General features: G+C 53.4%; 1 protein-coding gene across 8 annotated transcripts in view; it reads left to right on the top strand.

Annotated features, from left to right (window-relative positions):
- ACTN1 (actinin alpha 1) overlaps nt 1-20,878 on the top strand; it is a 95,799-nt gene that overhangs the window by 6,924 nt on the left and 67,997 nt on the right. For 2 of the 8 annotated variants that reach the window (XM_070594119.1, XM_070594117.1), the window contains exon 1: nt 15,099-15,253. The exons of 5 other annotated variants lie outside the window; for them this stretch is intronic. The gene's annotated coding sequence lies outside the window, so the exon portion shown is untranslated. Of the gene's footprint in view, nt 1-15,068; nt 15,254-20,878 lie in introns of those variants that run through there. One more of the 8 variants, XM_070594121.1, reaches the window with a different exon arrangement.

Genomic DNA, 20,878 nt, shown 5'->3' with positions numbered 1-20,878 from the left:
ATGTGGGATCGTTTAAGTGGAGAGGGACTAGAAAGTCACACTAAGGTGTGCCAGTAGTGGCCAGAGGCGTCGCCTTGGCCGCTGTAGGGCAGGAGCCAGCACTGCGCCTGCGGAGGTGGAGGAGGTGAAGAGTCGTGGCATTTGTGTTGCGTCTCAGGACAGACAGGATTTGAAGGCTCTGCTGTGAAGCCTCCCCTGTCCCTGGCAGTGAGGCTGCATGTGTGTGTGCGTGTGTGAGTGTGAGTGTGCAAAGGAGGGTAGGGTAGTAGGGGAGAGGGCCGAAGATGGGAAGGGCAGAGCAGGCGGCAACAGGGAGTTGTCCATGCAGGGGCCTGCAAGCAGCTGCAGGCTGGGGACCCCCCGCTCCTGCATCCTTCTTGCTCATCGTCCTTCTTTCCCATTCTCTTTGTCCCTCTCCCCTTTCTGAGAGGCCAGGCTGTTTGCACAACTCACAGGCCAGGCCCTGGAGCGCCACGCCTCTGTACAGATGGTATTGGGACCATTGTAGCCATCTACTCCCCTCCCCCACCTCCCTGAGCTGCCCCCAAGTGTAACCAACCCATGGGACCTGGTGTGTGCCTGAGGGGCTGTGGTATTGAGGTGCCTTCCCTGCTGGCCTGGCTTTTGTCCCTTCTGAGTGTGGTCAGTGGGCCCCCGTCTCTGCAGGAAGGGCCCTGTGAGCTGGGCTGGGTTACTCACCAAGGACACTGGGGGAGGGCGTCCTGGAGCCCACAGCTGGAGATGATTTGGACAGTTTAGTCTGGAGCTCCCCAGAGAGGTCATGGCTGGGAGGCCACTGGCAGAGGAAACCCCCTCAGCCTGGTCCCATAGTCCTGGTCAGACTTGGGTCCCCCAGTCAGACTCACACTCATGACAGAACCAGCCCTGGGTTCTGTCTCCATCGGCTGGGGTGCCAGTGTCTTGCTACGTACTGATTGTCCAAACCAGGCCCTGTCTGAGGCACGGAGCCGTGGGAGTGCTGGGCGCGGGAGCCACCCTGGAAGCCCACTTTCCTCTCAACGTGGCCAAGACTTCTCCCTGGTTCCCAGGCGTAATTCTTCCTTCTCCGCGGGTGGGGGGTAAATGCACGGAGAGGGCTGCTCAGGCGCTCTCTGCCCTCTCTTGCTGGCTCTCCCCTTATGTCCTGGCTGGGGATTATCTGGCAGCATCTCCAAATGTGGGGCACCATGAGGCTGATGTAGTGATGCAAAGGCCCCAAAACACGTGGGCAACAGTCATGAACCAAACCTGTCCCCTCTGTGTGCCCCATTCAGCCACCCCAGATGGTGCCATTGATGGCAGAGAGGATGAGTGGGAGAGGCACAGTCTTAGTCCAGCTTTAGCCCCCTCCCAGACGAATGAGCAGAAACTATGGCAGTTCCCAGCAGCCTGGGCAGGGCCATCTTCCCAGACCAGAGCCAGGAGCACAACTGGATTTTTTTTTTTGAGGAAGATGAGCTCTGGGCTAACTAGTGCCAATCCTCCTCTTTTTGCTGAGGAAGACTGGCCCTGAGCTAACATCCGTGCCCATCTTCCTCTACTTTATATGTGGGATGCCTACCACAGCATGGCTTTTGCCAAGTGGTGCCATGTCTGCACCGGCAAACCCTGGGCTGCCGAGAAGTGGAACGTGTGAACTTAACCGTTGTGCCACCGGGCTGGCCCCTATGACTGGATTTTTAAAGTGAAAAAATTTTCTGCTAATAATCATAGTGGCTCACCCTTGCTGAGCACGTGCTGAGTATTAGGCACTGTCCTAGGTGCTCTCTATGCATTAACACATCTAATCCTGTGAGGTGGGTACTCCTGTTACCCCATGTTACAGGTGAGAGAGCTGGCTCAGAGCAGCTCCTTAGCTTTTCCAAGATCGCACAGCCCACAGGAGGTGGAGCTGGGGTCCGAAGCCGGGCAGCGTGGCTCCTGCCTTTGCCTCCTCACCACTTTGCTCTGCTGCTTATGAAACAGATGCTCGCGTGTCTAGGAACGTGTAACCCAAGACAAACCAAAGATGAGACAAAACCCAGTGAGGAAAATGTTCTGGAATTAGAGAGTGGTGGTGGTTGTGCAACCTTGTGAATATTCTAAAAAGCACTGAATTGTATGCTTTAAACGGGTGACTTTGATGGTATAATAAATGTATCTCAATTAAAAAAACCTCAGAACATGCTAAGTAATAGAAGAAAATGACAGTCGCCTGACATCCCAGCTCCCCCAGCCAAGCCCCTCTCAGGAGTTTCTGGTGCGTCCTGCTTCCTCTCCTGTGTGTGTCCACCTTTTCTCTCTTGCTCACTGTTTGCTCTAAGGTCAGGGGTCCAGGTTCATGGTGAGAGAGTGGGAGAAGAGAATAGGAAAATAATCCGGAAGGGCAGCTTTCATAAAAGGCACGAGGTGACTCTTTTCCTGGAAGCTGTGTAAGAACAGATGACAGATAAGCACAGACAAAGTGAAGGCTGGGTTGGGGGAGCTTCCTCATTTCCCCAAGACCGAGTCCCACTGGACCTGCGTCCATAGACCCTGTTGGCCTGTGATTGCTGCTCACCTTCTGCCATTCCTGGGGTTAATGAGGTGGGGTGGTCCACATGGGGCAGCTTTCCCCAGGGCCCCAGACATGTGGAGGGGAGGGGAGGGCCAGGGTCCTCCCCCGGGGAGGCAGCTGCACCACTCTGAGGTTGCCTAGCAATAGTGGGAAAAGGTGACTTGGCCCACTACAGGGGCGGGAGGAGAATAAAAGGCAGCCGGGGATGGAAATGGGGAGTAGATGCAGAGGATGCTGTTACCCTGGAAACCGCCTGCTTGGTCCTTGGTTACAGAGGGCTACTTCTGGGCTGGTGTCTGCTCTTCATTGAGAGGTTGTGGAGTCCTCTCCAGGCCTGTCACCCACGGGGTCCAGGATGGGGGACGTGGCCTCTGTGTTAGATGTGTTCTGTTGGCGGCCTCATTTAACATTCACAACCGCCTTGTAAGGCGTGTGGGATGATCACACTTGATAGATGAAGATCCTGAGCATAGGGATGTGGAATAACGGGCTCGCATCCGCAGAGTGAGAAGGGGCTGGGAATGGAGGTGCTGGTACCCTTGGTCCTTAAAGGGAACCTTTCATTTTGGTTTAAAGCATTTCACAAGCCCAGCATCTGGGAGGTAATGTAAATACTGTCCACCTCCTGGGAAAGGAAGAGAGGATGAGAGAAGGAAGGCTGGAAGGGAGAGTTATCTGTTTTATATCAAACAACCAACCAAACGGTATTTATTAAGAGTGTCTTTGTTCCCAAAATAAGTAAAAAGACTAACAGTTCACACTGATGGAGGGTTGCCTGGTTTGGATGACCTCAGTCTGTCAAACAACTCTTTGCAGAAGGTACTGTTATTTTCCTTGTTATAGACAGGGAAGTTGAGGCTCAGAGAGGTTAAGTAACTTGACCAAGATTGACCAGCTAGTAAGCCAGGTTATGAATGAACCCTGGCAGATTGACCCTGGAACTCAACTCAACCAGAAGTACCGACACACTCTTTGCTGTTTTGGAATTCATGTTTTAATTGAGAGACAAGGCTTATGAAATAATAAGGAACAACTCTAGATGGTATATAATCAAGTACTCATTGTGTGATTCATGATTTTTAACATTTATGCTTTCACATGTGGTTTTCTCCGTTAACCGTGGCGGGCACACTTGTGAGGTCTTGTCCCCATTTCATAGACAGGGCAAGTAAGGCTCAGAAAGGTCAAGTCTCTCCCGAGGCCTGAAGAGGGGAGAGTGGGTTTTGAATCCAGGTCTTTGCCTGGAGGGTCTCGAAGCCAAGGGGGTGGGCGTGGGCCTGGCAGAGGTTCCTTGGTTGAAATGGTAGTGGAGGATGCTAGTTGTGTTTCTCCACACGTTTTAGTAGAATGAGTGACTGCTGGGAACAGACTCAGGTCCCTGGAGCTGGAGGGCCCCGTGTGTCCCTGTGCCCTCTCTGGAGCTGATCCCAGCTTTCGGGACTGCTTCCCTGCTTTAAGACTCAGGTGCGTCCCCTCCCCCTCCACTGCTCCTGATCCTTCAGCTTCACCTGCTCGGCCTTCCCCTTGCTTCGTCAGCAGGGGACCCTAACCGGCCTTGAACTGGGTGGCTGAGGCCTAGTGTTTGTTTTGAGTGTAAGAACCTGTGCATATGAACCCAGAGTTGGAGGCTCTTGTTTAAGCCTTGAGACTGTTCAGAAAGTCGGTGAGGGAACGTCTGGGGGCCTCAGTTGGGGTATGACTTTTGGGTGCCCTTCTGACCCCATTTTGAACCTGGTGGCTCAGGGTCTAAATCAAAGGCCCCAAGTGGTTCAGCTGAGGGCAGAACAGCCATTACTGGGGGGAGGGGAGCCCTTCTGACAAGCTGCCTTCTCTCCACCTTGTTTTTCCTGTTTCGTGGTGGCTGGTGCTGTGGGGCTGTTCAGAGTGTGGTCACAGGCCTGTGATTTGAGGCCAGGCCAGGACTTGCAGGGGAGCATTTTTATGGGCCTGAAGATTTATTTTGTAAAAGCCATCTGTAAAGCTGATTATAACCGATAGGAGTAGAGTCGAGTGCTGCTGAGCTCTATTTTCACATCGTCTGTAGGTGAAATGACACGAGGGAGGGACCATCGAGGTGGGTGGCCTCCTTCAGGCAGGGCTCCTGATGGAACTTGGCTTTGCGTCTCGGGAGAGAGGTGGTGAGCCTTGCCTGTGGGTGGGGGGCTTGTTGCTGTCAGACTCGATCTCTTCTCCTTATGTCCCACGTGGAAATGTCCACATGGAATAGCCTGTGGTTTGGGGATGGACAGGGCAGTGGGGCTTTTAATCCTTCCAAGCCCCAACACCAGATAATGGGGTACCTACCACCCCCAGTGTGAGAGCCTGGTGGGGCAGGGTCGGGGGGAGGGCAGCAGCTTTTGCCAAGGTCCCGCTGTCTGGACCCCTCCTCTGTCCAGATCTGTGAGTGGCCGTGTGTCAGCGTGAATGCGTGTGTGTGTGTGTGTGTGTGTGTGTGTGGCTCTGAGAAGCCCCTCTGTTGTTTTTGGCTTCTGCCTTGCCTTTGGCACAGAGCAGCTCCCTTTCAAACACGGCAGACATCCTCCAGATAATATATAATGGCACTTTCCAGTAGAGTTCCCGATATTTCGGAAAGGACTTTCTTTCCAGGAACCTAAAGTGCTTTTCCAGACTTGGCTCTGGGAGCTGGGGGGTGGGGCAGGCGGCCCGTGAGTCCTGCCTTCCCGGAGCAGGGGAAGCAGGGCCAGACCCCTGGTTTCCTGCCCTTCATCCTGGATTCTGGCTGGGACCGTTGGGAGGCATCTCTGCAGGCATGAAGCCCTGAGGCCTCTCTTTAGAAATGTGGATAATATTCCAAACTTTAGCCTCAGTGAAAGCCACCTATTTTTTTTTTTTTTTAAAGTTAAGCAATAGTAAATTTAGAGGTTCACTATTTGTAATCAGCTTTTTAAAAAATTAGGGAATGTCACACTGGAGTCTCAGTTCAGTGGGCCTGTCTGGAACCCCCTCTTGGGCTGGTTGGCACAGGTAGTGAGGCCACAGTGGAGCCCAGGGGTGCCTGGCTGGGGGACCTGCCCCAGATTCCCTTTCCACAGAAGCTGCTGGTTCAGGAGAAGGCCCAGTTGAGGCCCACGAATGTGTCTGGGAATATGGAGCTGAGCATCCATCGCCGACGGCCGCGTGAACTAACCTGGGCCTGTGCCATGGGTCGGGCACGTTTCTAAGTGTTTCACAGATATTAACTCATTTAATCCTCACAACACCCTGATGAGGTGGTTTAGCTGGAGGTGAGGAAATTTGGAAAGGCCTGCAGAGGCTCAGGCGGTTACAGCCGTTATTTCTAGAATTTCGCTCTTGAGGCCACTTCATGAAGACCACGAACATTACAGACAGCGCTGAGGCCCCAGAGTTCCTCCCCAGTCCTCTTCCCTTCGCTGCCAGGAAACAACCACTGTCCGGTGTGGTGTTTCTATTCCTAAGTGGACATTTATATAGTTCCTGCCTGTGTTGTGGTGTGCATGTTTGCACCTGTTGATAACGTTACCTAAATGGTGTCATACCCAGCATAGCGCTGTGCATGCCGCCCTTTCTCCTCTCGCGTCTCCCGCATCCTGGAGCTGTCGAGACCGACTGGGCCCCTTGTTTTGTGGATGAGACGACAGGCCTGGAGGGGTCACACAGCTGCTTACATGTGGCAGGTGGCAGCAGGAGCTGGGCTTCCTGCCACTTCGGGAGGCTCCCTGTGTCATACCCGCCCCTCTGCGTCCTGTCAGAGTCCCAAGCCTTGCTCGTGTCTGATGAGCGAGGGCGGGAGCAGCAGGTCTCGGATTCCTGTTTTCTTTCGTCCCTTGAGTCTTTTTGGCCCCTGGCTCCTGTCGCCTGGGGGTGCCTGCACCCTTGCCTGCTACCCTCTTTCTGGGGCTCTGAGAGTTCGCTTCTTAGAGACTCATGAGTTAGCTTCTTCGAGACTCACACCACTTTGCCGTTTTCCCTCCTCCAGGGTGGCATCTGCCCTTTCATTGCTTCTTGATGAAGTAAGTGTGCAGTGATGGAAAGCCGCTGTGAGTTTGGGAATGCTTCTACATGGATTTATATTTTATATCCCACAGTGGCATCTTGCAGCGTTTGGAAGTTAGTCATTCTCTGTGCATAGCGTTTTGGAAGAGGCCGGAGGTAGGGAGCCATGGTGGGGCCCCTCTTGGCTGGGCCCCAGGGGCAGCCAGTGGGATTCTAGTTAGGTCTCTCTGTCCCCCCTGGGATTCCTGGCTCTGGCCCTTTCTTCCTTCTCCCCTGGCTCTGGGCCACTCAGCCCCCGCCTGGCTCACTTAGCACCTGGGTCGAGGGTGGGCTGGAGAGAGGGCCGGGAAGGGCAGCCTCTTTGCAGCCCTTGTCACACTTGCTCTGGACACTGCTGTGAAACTTGGTTCTGAGGATGTTTGGAGGGTTCTCGGGGTGCCACTGATCTGTGACAGGCGTGGGGCTCCTTGTATGATGGAAGGTGGGTTTGTGGGGTCTCCTTGGGCCCCCTAGTAAGGACTCCACTATCCGGGGCTCCTGGAGGCTGTGCCACTGGGATCTAGAGACACTCATACCACCTCACCCCAGAGCTTTGACACCTAGAAGGATAGGGGTGGTTTGTGGGGTGGGACAATGGTCTCAAACTTCAGTGTGCATCCTGGAGGGCTTGTGAAAACACAGATCGCTGAGCTCTGTCCTCAGAGGATGTCATTAGGTAGGTCTGGGGTGGGGCCTGAGAATCTGCACTTTTAACACATGAGCTGCACGTTGGAGTTAGTGGTGGAGGAGGTCGATCTAGGCAGGGGGAAGGGTTGGGGCTGTTTGACTGTGACTTTGCTGGTATTTTCTGCTTAGCACCTCCTTCCCTTCCCCCTAAAATAAATAAAAAGCTGTGTTCTTTCTCTATTTGAGAGGCCGAGGCTTAGTGAGGGAGATGGGCTCCTGCACCCCAAGCACGGCTGACTCGCCATGAGCCTCCTGCTGGCACATGGTAGGTGCTCCCCAATTCTGGTTGTGGTGACCGGTGACAGCGGTGCCTTCGGAAGGACATGGCAGCCACAGTCCAGCAGGAGATGCCTGGCAGATGCTGAGGTGCTGGGTGGCGAAGGCCTGAGTTACAAGGGCTGCTGCAGTGACGAGGCTGAATCCAGGTCTCAGAGCAGGGCTCCGAGGCGTGCCCTGGAGTCAGGAGGAGGCCAGAGGCCAGGGAAGCCCGCCTTGTGCTTGGTGATGGGGTCCCAGCCTGGGATGCCCTCAGGCTCTGCCATGCTGCTCGGCACCCCCTCCAGGGTGTCTGATGGCAGGGTGGCAGGGAGCCAGCGCAGGCCCCCCAGCTCCCTGTTAGGCAGTCCAGCTGGGTTTTTTCCCTTTTGGTTAGTGGCCCACTTCAGATTCCTCTCCTGAGATCCTGCTCGGGCAGACACGTCTCTCTACTCCCTGCCCTTACTGCATTTGGCTGGGGTCCCTACTTCAGAAAAATCTTAGGGAGTTTCCGGTCCTCTTGTGTCGAGGACCTTGAAGGTTGTGTTGGGGACCTCAATGGAACCAAGACTTGGGCCTCATTTTCCTTCTTCCAGTTCTAGTGCTGGGGGTTCTCTCTCAAGTCTTGGACATCAGCAGCCTGCTGTCCTTAGCCACAGCATCTTGGAGGGGTGTGGAACCAGACGGAACCTTTAGACCCTCCAGCTCACCAGCATGTGGAGTCCAGCAGGACCTTGGTCCACCTGCCTCCTGCTCTCTTTCTGTTGGGACCTTAGGAGGTGGCATATAGGAGAGGAGTAGGTGTGGAGAGACTGTCCCTTTTGAACTATTAGGCTAGAGAATGGCTTGCAAGAACCCTGTCCTGTCGGAATAGGGAGAACGGTCGAGCATCAAGCACTATGCACTGGGCCGGAGGAGACCTGAGGGCTTGTCTAGGAGCTGCCTGTGGCTGCTGTGCGATGCTGGACAAGCCACACCTGATCCTCGCCTATAAAATGAGGGGGCTGGGTTTTGGGGTGGTGCTGGTGCTTCCTTGCATTATCACATGGAGATGGTCTCTGGGATCTGGGTGAACGCTGGCATTCTGTGTGTCTGTCCTCTTGGGGTGGGGGGTTCCTCAGTAGAGTCAGGCGCTTCCAGAGGTCATCTTGAGGTTGACTCCTGGGCATCCCAGCTTGGCTCTGAAAGTCACTCTTCAGCTAACACACAGACTCTTACCTTTAGGAGTCTTCTGTGTCCTCAGCTTTCAGGAATTTGTTCTCACCCTCTGGGAAGGGCGTGGGTGGGGCCAGGTGAATGAGCTTCCCTTCCCTTCCCTTCCCTCTGAGGAGCCAGAGTCCTGTGCGCTGCAGTGCCCTCTCACTCTGAAAATGCCTGCTTGGGGTGTGGCCCAGCAGGAAGCCAGGTGCCTGGGGAGGGGAGAGCGGGGGAGGCCTTGTTTGGAGTTGGCGAAGGGTCCCTTAACTCTGCCATGTAGCCTGGATGCTCCAGGTGTGGTCCAGGTGATGGCATGCCTGGGGGTGGCTCAGGAGTGGGGAGAGCATCTCTGCCCACTGCAGGTAGACCGTTCATAGTGGTCCTTTGTGTCAGCTTGGCTGCCCCACAGGCCTGGTGAGAGGAAGGGAGGGGACCTGCCTGTGGGCTCAGTGGGTAGGAGAAACTCCTGTCAGAGCCAGGGAGCAAGGATTTCAGCCTGGAATCTGCCCAAGGGGCTGATGTCAATAGGTAGCCCTGTCTTTCACTTTGTTTACTCCTAGAACCCAGCTCCAACCCTCCTTTCCCCTGTAGTGGTTTGAAGAAATCAAATCATTGAATGCCTGAGCCAGAAGGGACCTATGCTGTCACCTGGCCCTGCCTTCTTAGATGAAGAGACTGAGGTCCATCGTGGTGATCTGACGTGTCCAAGGACACTCTGCCATGAGTGCGTTCCTTGTGGGGCTGGTTGTGGGAGGGACTGTTTATTCTGGGCACACATAAATCATCTCCTGTAGTTATCCTTGTGGGTGGGCTCCAGAACACCTGCAGACACACAGGCAGGGTGAGCCTCCGTGCTCTGGAGGCAGATGGAGCTGCTGGGGTCTGGCTAGTGTGTGGGTGGTCAGGTTCAGGTGAATGTCATACTTGACGGCCCACTGTGCTCTGCCAGGCTGGAGGGGGCAATGGACAGGCGGCCGTTTGTATGGCTGCCCTTGCACTCAGGTGTTCCCGGGACTGGCTCCTGAGATTGCCGTTGAGGAGAGAAGCGACAGATGAGCCAAAGGGACAAGCGGAGGTGGTGCTGGTGGCACTCGTGGTCCTAGTCCTGTTGTTGACAGCTAACACTTAACTACCACACGCCCAGCCCTGTGCTAAGTCCGTTACACACATTGTGTCATGAATCACCGTAACCACCCTATGAAATAGATACTGTTACATTTTCATCTCCACTTCATAGAAGAAATTGAGGCCTGAGGTTTAGCAACATTAGTTTAGCAACATTAGATAATGTGCCCAACCCTCAGAGCTCTTGAGTGGGGCTGTGGCCTTTGTACCCAGAGCTGCCTGGCCAGAGGGCACCTCCTAACCACTGCCCTGGCTGCCACCTCTCTGTCAGGTCCCTCCTGCTTGGTGCCCGTCGGCCCCGACTGGGGAAGAGAAGCTCCTCACTAGAGATGGAACTGGGCCTCCAACCTCCTTAAGCCCCAGATACCTCTCTCTTGACACACACATTCCTGGGGAACCAGGAAGTGGCTGTCTCTCTGGTCCCCAACACTGCAGGTCCCAACGCTGTATTGAGCAGGGGAGGTGGGGGCGGCTCAGGGCCTGATGGGGGCTTTTTATCCCCCCTCCATGCTTCTCTTTGCCCCCCTCCTTTCTTCCCCAGGTCTGTTCTCTTTCCTTCTTGCCCCACAGAGGCCCCCCAGGCCCTGGCCACCCCCACGGATGGTTTTGGGGATGAGGCTCTGCTGGGCCCTCCGTCTGAGGGCGGCGGCTTTCCTCCCCTCCCTGGGAGCGCAGGGGGCCTGGCTTGGTCTCCGCTGGCTGCCCCAGAGTGGGCACCTCTGGGCTTGTCAAGACTGGGCTGCTCCCGTGTCTGTAGAGCTGCTCCAGGCCCCTGCGCCCTGAAACAGCCTTGCTAGTGTCTCCCCTCTTTGTTGCAGGCCCTGTGCTGCCTGTTTCACATACACAATCTTAGTTCATCCCTGCAAGAAGGTAGGCGGTATTAGTCCTATTTACAAGTGAGAGAGTCAAACTCTGAGAAGTCAAAGAGCACACTAAGGTTCGTATACGGCCGACTGAGAGTCACGCCACCTAACGCCCGGAGTGAGCAAAAGGGACAGCTGGCTCAGAAAAACAAAAACAGAACCCAAGACAGTGACAGCAACGGAACACCTCCTGGCCTGGCCGCAGCGTCCTGGTGCGGGCAGGCTGGGAGCATCTCCCTGATGAAGGAGCTTTGCTGGCACCTCTCCTCTGAGACGAGGCCGGATGGAAAGCATTTACAGGCTTGTCGGCCCCTCTTACCCCTTAGGCGGTGGCTGGGGCATTGCTCAGAAAAGCTCAGGCAAGAGAAGGCAGTGAGGCAAGGACAGCCAGAAGCCAGTCTGAGCCTGTCCCTCGGATCTGGCCCTGCCTCTGTGATTTCTTCTTTGCAAAGAGTGTTTCAGTGCCCATTGTCGCCTATACCTGTTAACAGGGGCTATGGGAGCCTGGTGAATTTAAATAAAAAGTTTCACACATGAATTCTTCTAATGCTGTGTGCCTGGCACTGCCGTTAGCTTTTTACATATAAGCACTGGGACAGGGACTTTGCATGTGCTAACCCACGTAATCCTCACAACAGCCCTGTGAAGTGGGAGCCAGTATCCCCATTTTACAGTTGGGAAAACTGAGGCCCAGAGAGGTTTAGTAATTCGCCTTAGGTCCTGCAGCTAGTAAGTGGCGGAGCTAGGATTTGAATCCAAGGATTTCCGGTCAATAGGAACGTGATTCCCTTGAAGTCAGGGACAGCCGCATGACTTTGATTTCTATCCCCGAAGCTGGCCTAGTACCTGGCACTGAGCGGGGCCAGGAAGAGTTGTAAGGATAGAGTGAAGGGCGTTGGGCTCCTGCCCTTTGAGGAAAGTTGCCTTTCAGTTGGGGGCTCCCAGCCCGCCCGTGGTTTCCTGTGGGTGCGTGAGCTTGGCAGCAGCCCTGAGGCCCACCCTCGGCTCCCGGCAGCCACTTACTGAGTGGGGGAGCCCCCCGTGTGTGGAGAGACGGCACTGGTAGGTGGAGTAGAGCGAGCTGGGAAGACACAGTCCCTGAGGCCCCTCCTGGCTATTTGTTCCTTGGGGAGGTCAGCATTGTCTTCCTGGCACAAGTGCCCTTAGGTGTTTCATTCCCAGGGAGGGAGAAGATAGCAGATAAGTTAGAACTTAATAAAGTTATCAATTCATGGGGAAGATTGTTTCTTATTTCTCTCTTTATCCATGCTGCCTGGCGTGTGGTAGGCACTTAAGGAATGTTGGAATTAACATTGAAGGAATGAATTAAGGAGAAAACTTATTATGGAAAATTTAAGCACAGGAGTAGAGAATAGTGTAATGAATCCCCATGTGCCCATTACCCAGCTTCCAGAGTTAGCAGCGGAGCCTGCCTGCCATATTTACCATCTGGGTTAATTTACGGTGAGACTAGCGAGCTAGTATGAACGGCTACGAACTTCTCAAGTGACAAAGGGCAAGTGGAGATGAAATGATCCTCTAGCGCGAATAAAAACTCTGGCTCATGCCCACTGTGCCGTGCACGGTGCAGGAGCGCACCTGAGGGTTTGAGCCCATGGTGCTCAAGTGACTGACCAGGGGCCCTGGGCTCCAGCTCCGGGGGAGGCAAGTTGTTGTAGGATGAGTTCAGCAGACACTTGAGATGGACAAACATCTCCTGGGGTTGAAGGCACTGCAGCCAATGATGGTTCGTCCACTCGATTCACATTTACTATGGATCATCTATTTCTTTTTTTAATGATATTTCATTTACAAGAAAAAGTACAGAGAATAGTAAAAGAAATACCCAGGTGCTTCCCACCCAGATTTAACATGTTAAGCAGTTGCTCTTTCCAGGTCAGGGCCAGGTGCATGATCCCCTGCCTCTGAAGAGGCAGCAGGTGAGAGACCCGTGAGTTGGCATTTCCCTGTTGAGTTCAAAGATGTCCCATGTGGTATGGTGACGGGAGCCCAAGGGAGGCCCCAGCCCACCTTGGAGGGGACAGGTAAGACTTCCTGGAGGAGGTGATACTGTGAGCTAAAAGTTAAATGGAGACTGTGTAAGAGTGAGTCAGGTGTTGGTGAAGGTGGGGGCGGTGGGCCAAGCGGATAGTGTCACCGAAGGCGAAGGCAAAGTCAGGTTATGGGAAGGGAGGGGCAGGAGATGGGCATGAAGGAGGAGTGGGCAGGGAGCAGCTGGAGAGAAAGGCCTGAGGGTGGGTGACAGTGAGGACAGGGTGAGTCAGCAGAGGGACAAGCTTGGGCCATCTTCGGGGCAGGAGCGGATGCCCGGCTTGTCCCTAGTCCTGCTCAGCACGTGGCTGTCTGAACTGGGCACTGCGTGTTGAGAGGATTAGAGACCAGTATGATGCCATGCAGAGGGTGGAGAAGGGTGGGAAGCTGGCTGGTGGGAGAAAGCTCCAGGCTGCCCAGTGGAAGAGGGCCGTGCTGGACTTGCTGCGTGGGGTAGGCCCAAGGGGAAGTCGGACTCGGTGAGAGTTGTGTGGGAGATGAAGGCTAGGTCAGAATCTCTAAGAGTCAAACTTTCCAGAGAAGGATGAACTGTTAGGTTGTGAGTGTCCTGGTCTTGAATGTGTTTAGGTAGACTCGAGGGTGAGAAGGAGGCAGAGGGAGGGCCGCTCTGCCTTGCCTGGCCTTCAAGGCCCCTCCTCACTCTGCGTTCAGAGGATTTAGGCTGGGGGAGGGTAGGTTAAGTGACCCGTGGGCACAGGCAAGTGGTGCTCCAAGGAAGGCGGCTGTGGAGGAGGTGCTGGCCCGTTGCCATGGGAACCGTCCCTGCTGTGGATTTCCAGTTGCGAGGATGCCCTGGCAAGGAATGAGCTTTCTGCACCTGCGAGGTGATGAGTCAGCCTACTTCTGAGGTCTTGGCTGCTCTCCAGGGTTAGGCAGACCCTGCCTCTGCTCCCCCTCGGACCACTGACACTTCTCTGCCTGACGTGGGCTGTTGTCATTAGAGACGAGATAGAGGCAGTAGAGGCCAGCCATTGTGGGAACCCTGGGGATCCTGACTCCAGTGGAGGCAGGAGGAAGCCTCTAGCCCAGTCTGCCAAACCTTGGCCCTCAGCAGGGTCTGAACCATCCGATCTGCTGGCCACTGAGCTCGTGGATGGCGCACCAACTGCAATTGTGCTGGGCCGGGGGCTCGCGGTCCTGTGGGCTGGACAGATGCTGAGGGGGCGGTTTCAGGTGGGCTGAGGGTTTTGAAGAAGTGTAGCTTTTGGGGAATGTCTGTTGGTTGGGCGTGGGCTAGTTTCTGCGGGTGGATGAGGAAAGGTGCTTAGAGGGGGTGGCATTTGATCTGACATTGGAAGGGTGATGGGTCAGTAGTGTGCCAATCAAGTCCTAGGCATTGGAAGTCAGGGGTCATGGCAGGGCCCTTGCCCCTCCCCGCTATGTGTCCAGGCATCCAGTTTGTTGTTTCCGTGAGGGAGGGCTCGGAACATGTCCACTGACAGGGGATGGCAGGAATCTCAAACAGCTATGATTTCAGGGCACCAGCTTCTTCCCCAAGAGGCTAAGAAATGCAGACTGTCACTTCTGGGTTCCAGTCCCTAAGGATCCAGATGGGGGCTATAGCCTGTCCCCTCCTGCCAGTGTGGCAGCCTGGGGGCTGACATGGGAGAGGCCAGGGGACGCTGCTTTTCTAGCTTCCGCTTGCCTGCTTGCGTCATCCACAATTGAGAAGATAACTTCAGGGGACAAAAAGTGACCGTTTTCACCCTTTCACCTAAACACAGCTATTTGTATCTTCAGAAACCTATTTTGTTTTTATCCTCATGCCTGCATTATTTTGATAGGGGTAATCATAGTGTGTATACAATTTAGTTCTGCTTTTTTATTTTCCCACTTGGCATTTTCTCAAAGACATTTTTTCTTATATAGCTACACAGCCCTGAAGAAAGTGAGGTCCACGTATAGAGGTTGTTTCATGAATATATGTTTGTGTGTACTTTCCAAAAACATTTGAGGAGAACGCATTAAATGGTTCACAGAATTTTAAAATTGAAGTTAGAAGATCTGGAGCTTTGTCAGGATGGGGGTGAGGTCATTGAGAAAACAATGTTAAATTAGAAGTTAGTTTTTGTAGGTCACCACTGACCCTAGTTCCGAGCTTCCTGGCAGCCCAAACAAAAGGGGAAATTGGGATGATCTTATGTTTATTTCATAGTGAAAGGAAGTATAGCAGTTTGTGGGAAAGAGACACTTTGTAAGCACTGAACACCGAGGGCTTTTCCATTTTAGGAGAGCTGTGCAGTGGATGACACCATCAGTATCCGTTTCATGGAACACACAGAGACCTTTTTTGTCTATTGGTTCCTAAATCAACCCCCAGCAGAGCCGAGGGCCTGCTTAAATCACACTTGTCTGAAGGCATTTCTGTGGGGAGCCGAATAGGGAAATCTTGTCCTGCTGTTTCTGGAGGTTCAGCCTGAGCGAGGCCTCCGTCCTTGGAGATGCTCGTCAGCATTTGCTGGAGACTCACACTTGCATTTGTCCAGACCGGGGCTGGAGAGTGGTGAGTGTGGACTCCTGGGTCCCTGTTCAGAGGGTTCCTGAGACCTTTCCTGAGAAGAGGACTGTTGGCTTGGGTGCTCGGCACGTGAGGGCAGGGCCAGAGCTGCCATTTTGTTAGGAAAACGAGTTTGACCTACCCCAGTGGTGCAGAAGGAAGGCCCCGGAGCCCTCAGTTGTCCTCTAGAAGCTCTTTTGGGGCTGCGCTGTGTCTCAACAAGGTGTGGCCTCAGGCCCTTTGCCGCAGAGCCTTCAGGAAGGAAAGGTGTGGCAGTGGGGGTTGGGCCTGGGCGTGGCACCTTACCCGCTGCCTCGCTCCTCAGCCAGCTGACATCCACTCTCCTCCCAGTCTGCCATTATTGGGCATTTTCATGGTTTCCAGTTTCGGGCTATCGTAGATAATTCCTCTGTAAAGATTATTTTCATGTGGGCATTTTCCTGCATTTTAGGATAATATCTGGGAGCTCAGTTAGTCCATCAAAGGAGATGATCATTTCTATGAGTCCTTTTACATATTCATCAATTGCCTTTAAAAGACAGACTTCTTCATGTGCCACCAGCAATACAAAACCTATTTTTTTTTTTTTACTAATTAAAAAGGAAAGTAAAATTTATGGTGGAAAATTTGGAAAATACAGCAAAGTACAAAGAAGAAAATAATGATCACCTGAAATTCTACTCTCCAGAGAGCGTGGAGGTGTGTGGTTGGTGCGCTGCTGCTGTGAGCCTGTTGATTCTTGTCAGGCAGCAGTTGAGCTGGGGCACTTCCCCTTAATGGCTGTCCCCAGACACCCCAGTCTGGTGGGGGGAGTGGCACCTGATTTTCCTTTGACGCAAAAGATCTTTTCAGCCATTGGCTGTCTGGCTGTAGGCTTATATTTCTAGGATTCTGAAGGCCTTGCTAACATTTTAATCTAGTGCTAGATACGTAGAAGGTGGTTTGGAAACTGTCAGGATTTAAACATTTGGGAAGAAAATGTGAAATATCATTACCCATTGGCCTTAGTAGGTTCCTCAGTGGCCACCACACGCCAGGCCAGGCCTGAGGGCCAGGGGCACCGGGCTGATGAGCGTCAGTGGGAGAAGAGGTCGAGAATTAGAATCTGTGTCTGAGAAGATTTCACCCAGACCTGGCTCCTGACCACATTCCCCAAGTTCCTCTCCGTCTGTGAGGCTTGTCAGAAGAGCCAGGGTGTTTGGTAAAATTGAAGAGAAGTGGGAGAAGTCACAAACGAGAACCTAAACCTGCCGTCTCCGCACGCGGCTCTCACTTCCTCCGCTTTGCTTCTCTGAACTGAACATTCTGTGGTCCAGGTGACGCTCTCCTCTCCGCCCCCATCTTCAGGAGGAAGGCTGCAGGGTGGGAGAGACCACTTCCTGCACTGACCGGACCCTCGCTGAACTCTTGACTGGGTGCTGGTTCTGGGCTGAGGGTTGCCGGCACCCCAAACCCACAGTGTTACTTCTGTCACTGGGCAGCTCCCGGGTCACCCGAGCAGTTACGTGTCTGACTGAACTTCCCAGACGCTGGGATAGGAAGAAGAAGTTGGACTGTTCATGGGGTGACATGATCTCACATAGGGACTGGAGCCTGTCTCCCGCAACTCTAAGTGCCGACTAAAGGTTCCTTAGGTGGCTTCGAATGCCAAAATGGGTGAAGCCTTTGGGAGAGCTTGGTGCCGCACACACAGTAGTGCCACAGCTGCATGGTTGTGTCATTTTCAATATGTAGGAGGTGATGCACAGAAGGTTCCTTTCTCTTGCAACTCTGGCCCCGCCCTTGAGTTGGGTGGGCTTTGATCAGGGACCATAGTTGGAGGTCCACAGGTGTCTCTTGGTGGAAGAACAGATGATGCTTAAATGATGGCATCTTAGAGTCACCCAAACCCTTGGAGCCACATTTGGAACTCTGAGGCTCTCTTGGAGAGCTACTAGAGACATGCTTGATGTCCCTAGTGGTGAGTGTCAGATGGCCAGCCCATCTGACACAGCTGGGGACAGTTTGCCTATGTCCAAGGTCTGTGGATGATCATAACTTCAGAGCCATGGGATTCGCCACAGAGAATCTTGGTGTTGGCACATTTCCTTGGGGGCACTGAAGGGGGAAGCCACCAGGATGTCTCAGCTGCTGTTCTGGTTGTTTGGAACCAGCTCCCTGTTGGGGCCTTGTGATGCTCCAGCTTGCAGCCATGTGGCCAGGCTGGGATTGATTTATTCTGTCTGGCTCATTAGACACTCTACCCTCTTTGTCTCTCCCCACCCAGGAAACCACAGTGAACTCTGAAGGCTGGTCCAATTAGGATCGTGGTAATTGAGAGGGAGAGCGGGACTCCTGAGGAGACAAGGACTTGTACTTTGTTCTGGGAAAGGAGAGGTTTCTCTACTGTGAGGAGTGGGGGCAGGTAGCAGCCACAGGCCTCCTGCCTACATCTTATTAAATGATCACCCACGCCAGGTGACCACAACTTCCCTGTAGGTTTTCTGGTTCCCATGGGCATATCCACCGTCTGCCACTCAAGTGGAGAGTTTCGCTCCAAGGTTGTATTCCCTCAAGAGTGGTCCGTGGACCACTTAGGGTTCATGGAAAGACTGTAGCCTCCTGGGCCTCGCCCAGGTCTGCCAAACCAAACACTCTGGGCTCAGCGCTCAGGAATCTGCATTTGTAGCAAGCTCCCTACTTAATTTTTAGATAATGCTAGAGACTTCTGTGAAGGATTACCTGAGGAATATTATTGCTTCAGTCAGAATGAGCTAAACAAACTCATCTCCTTCGCTCATATTCGTGCCTCCTCCAGGACCTTCTGATGATGCTTTGTCTCCTTGTAGACCTGAGTTCACTAGGCCCCCAAAATGTGAACCAAGTATCTCTTCTGGACCCCAAACCCCCATTACTTAGAGGGAAAGTAAAGAAAAGAAAGAAAACCTATTCTTGCTTCCCTGACTGTAAGTTGCTTTTGGCTCTGGAGCAGGTGGGCCAGCCGGCTATCCGCAAGGCTGCTTTGACGCAGGATTGCAGTGATGATGGTAGAGGCCACGCTTCTCATCCTGGGCATTCCGAGGGGCTGTCCATATCAGACAGGCGGCCCTCCCTGCCACAACATCTGTGTCCTTCAGTGACCTGCCAGCTCTGTTGTTTGGTTTCCTGTGGACAGAGGGCTTTTCAACATTCTGCATCCTGCCTCGCCCTGTTCCCCTCCCTGTCCCACCTAAGTGGCCTCTGATCCTCTAGTCCCAGCTGAGTCAAATTCTGACTGTGGGCTGTTGTCTGAGTTCTAACTTTCATCCAGACAGCGTGACAAGAGGGGTTTGGGTTGGCTCTAGACTGTGTGAACGCCTCCACATGGTCATAATCCTGGATCGTTTCAGCCTGGGGGGCTGCCAGCTGCAGTGTGTTTTGCTGGCACAGACTCCAACTGCCCCCTTGAGACAGGGGCCCAGGCAACAGGGAGCCTAGAAGGCCTGTAGAACTCAGTTCAGCAGGCAATTGCCCAGTGACTCCCCACCCCCAGGGGTCAGTGTGGGGACTCTGGGTCAAGAAACCCTCTGGCTGCCTCTCTGCCTAGTGGGAGTGTTACAGGGGAGATGTGACACTGTGGGGGTCACAGTATAAGGGGATCAAGGATCTCAGAAATAGAGGGGGGGAGGGTTTAGTAGGGAAGGAATCAGTGGGGGACCACGCCGAGTCCACTGATATGGGAGTGGACTAGGATTATAATAAGAAGGGTTGGTATAGAGGAGGTGGGACTTGGAGCTAAGATTGAAAAAAAAGGATCTCCAGAGCACGTAACCTGGAGGCCCAGAGAAGAGGAAATCTCCCAGCTGATGCAGCTTAACTGAGAAACAATTTTAAAACAGGAAAAAAAAAAAAAAAATCCCCTCAGGACAAGTTTGTGGTCAAAGGAGTGCTCTTTCCTGAAGGCCTTGAGGGTTGGTGCAGCCTGTGGGTTAGCGTTGTGGCTCGTTTCTGTGGCAAAAGGTTTGAAAACGCTCCCACCCCTTGGCCAGATAATTCCACCCCTTGTATCAGGTCCTAAGGAGACTGTCCAGCTGAAACAAAGAAATCCTGAAGAATATTCTCTGTGCTAAGAGAGTAAAATTGAGGGAGAAGCTTCGCTGTCTCAAAAACTGTAGAGGAGGTATTTAACAAACTTTCCTGACACATGATAGTCGTGGAACATTTTTTCAGCCTTTAAATGAAGATTTAAAGGATTTGGGAAGATTATACGGGAATAAAATGTTCAATAGACTGTTGAAGGTGGCAGAACTCTATGTGGTGTGTATGTTGTAATCGGTTGCAACCATAAAACCAGTGTAAACAGGAAGGTAACGTGCAAAAGTGAAAATGGCTGTGTTAAATTTGCAGGATTAAATACTTAAAAAAATAGTATTTAAAATTTATAGCAAGTCAGGGAATTTCTATCTGGAGCAACGTTCCTCTCCAAATAGTTTTCTGCTGTCACCTGTCCCTTTTCTTGAAGAATGGCAGCTCGGTGAGATGGAACTGTCTGTTCAGAGCATGTTCAGTGTGTGCAGTGCACTGCTAGGCCCTGTGGGGTGTGCAGAGGGTGTAAGACATGGTCCCCCAAGCTTAAGAGCAGGGCATGTGTCCCCTTGCTGGGGTGATAAGATGTGTTTCTCTGATGGGCTGGCTGCTTAGTGCTGGGTGCCGAGGTGTGGCCCTGGCGTGGGTGAAGGGCGTGGGGAGGTGAGGGGGGCAATGGGGGATGGTCTGGGCCTTCAGTCAGAGCTGGAAGGATCTGTAGGACCAGGAGAACTTTCCAGATGGGAGCAAGCAGCCTGCAGCCTGGAAGCCTGCAGGGCCCAGTGGAGTCCAGTTCTCTTAAGATGGGTTCTGTCAGATCATCACAGCTCTGAAGGAATCAGAGTTAAATAAGATGCCTGTTATTCATCCCATTTTCTAGAGACTGGAAACTGAAGTCCAGGAAATGAACTCTTTCAGGAATCTCCAGAGTCCCCCAGGGGCAGGGCTGGTGCACAGGACTGCTCCCTATGGGTTGGTTCCATTGGCAAGCCCCACCCATGCCCTCCCCAGAGGCCCATCCCCAGGCTCGAGAGCCCGCCCTGGAAGGCTGCCCTTTAATCCCTCTTGGGCTGGTGGTGGAGGATCAGCGGCCCTTTTCCACTGACCTCCCCTTTTAAATCTGGCCCTGGCTGCATGGGTGCCAAGCGCTCCTGGGAGGCTGCCCCATCTGCACTTTCCCTTTGGGACCTTGACATTTTGTTTAAGCAGGGATGTGATTGAGAGTGTGCGCAGGCGAGAACTGGAGGTGCTGGCTCTTTAAGGCTCGGCCTTCAAATGAATGTTGGCAGAGGAGACACGAACGTTAATTTTAGGGCCAGGAGGGGGTGGGGGAAAGTCCCTGCTGCATCTGGTTTGTGTTAAGCCCTTCCCTTCAGAAAAAGGCTGTGTTTATAGTTCAAATCCGGCAGAGATGGGGGCGCATGGAGAATGTGCGAAGCTTCCTTGTGGTCCTCTGACCCCATCCCGAGCTAAAGGGTTCCAGCTTTGAGAATCCTGCAACATTCGTGTTATCCCTGAGGTGAAAGCACATGGTCGCCTTCAGACAGCCTCCAGCAGCTGGGCTCTGCCGGCCAAGTTCTGTCCCTG

The sequence above is a fragment of the Equus przewalskii genome, chromosome 25 (genome assembly GCF_037783145.1).
Source record: "Equus przewalskii isolate Varuska chromosome 25, EquPr2, whole genome shotgun sequence".
Taxonomy (NCBI): domain Eukaryota; kingdom Metazoa; phylum Chordata; class Mammalia; order Perissodactyla; family Equidae; genus Equus; species Equus przewalskii.
The sequence above is the reverse complement of the archived record's forward strand: the minus strand, read 5'-3'. Positions and strand labels throughout refer to the sequence as shown.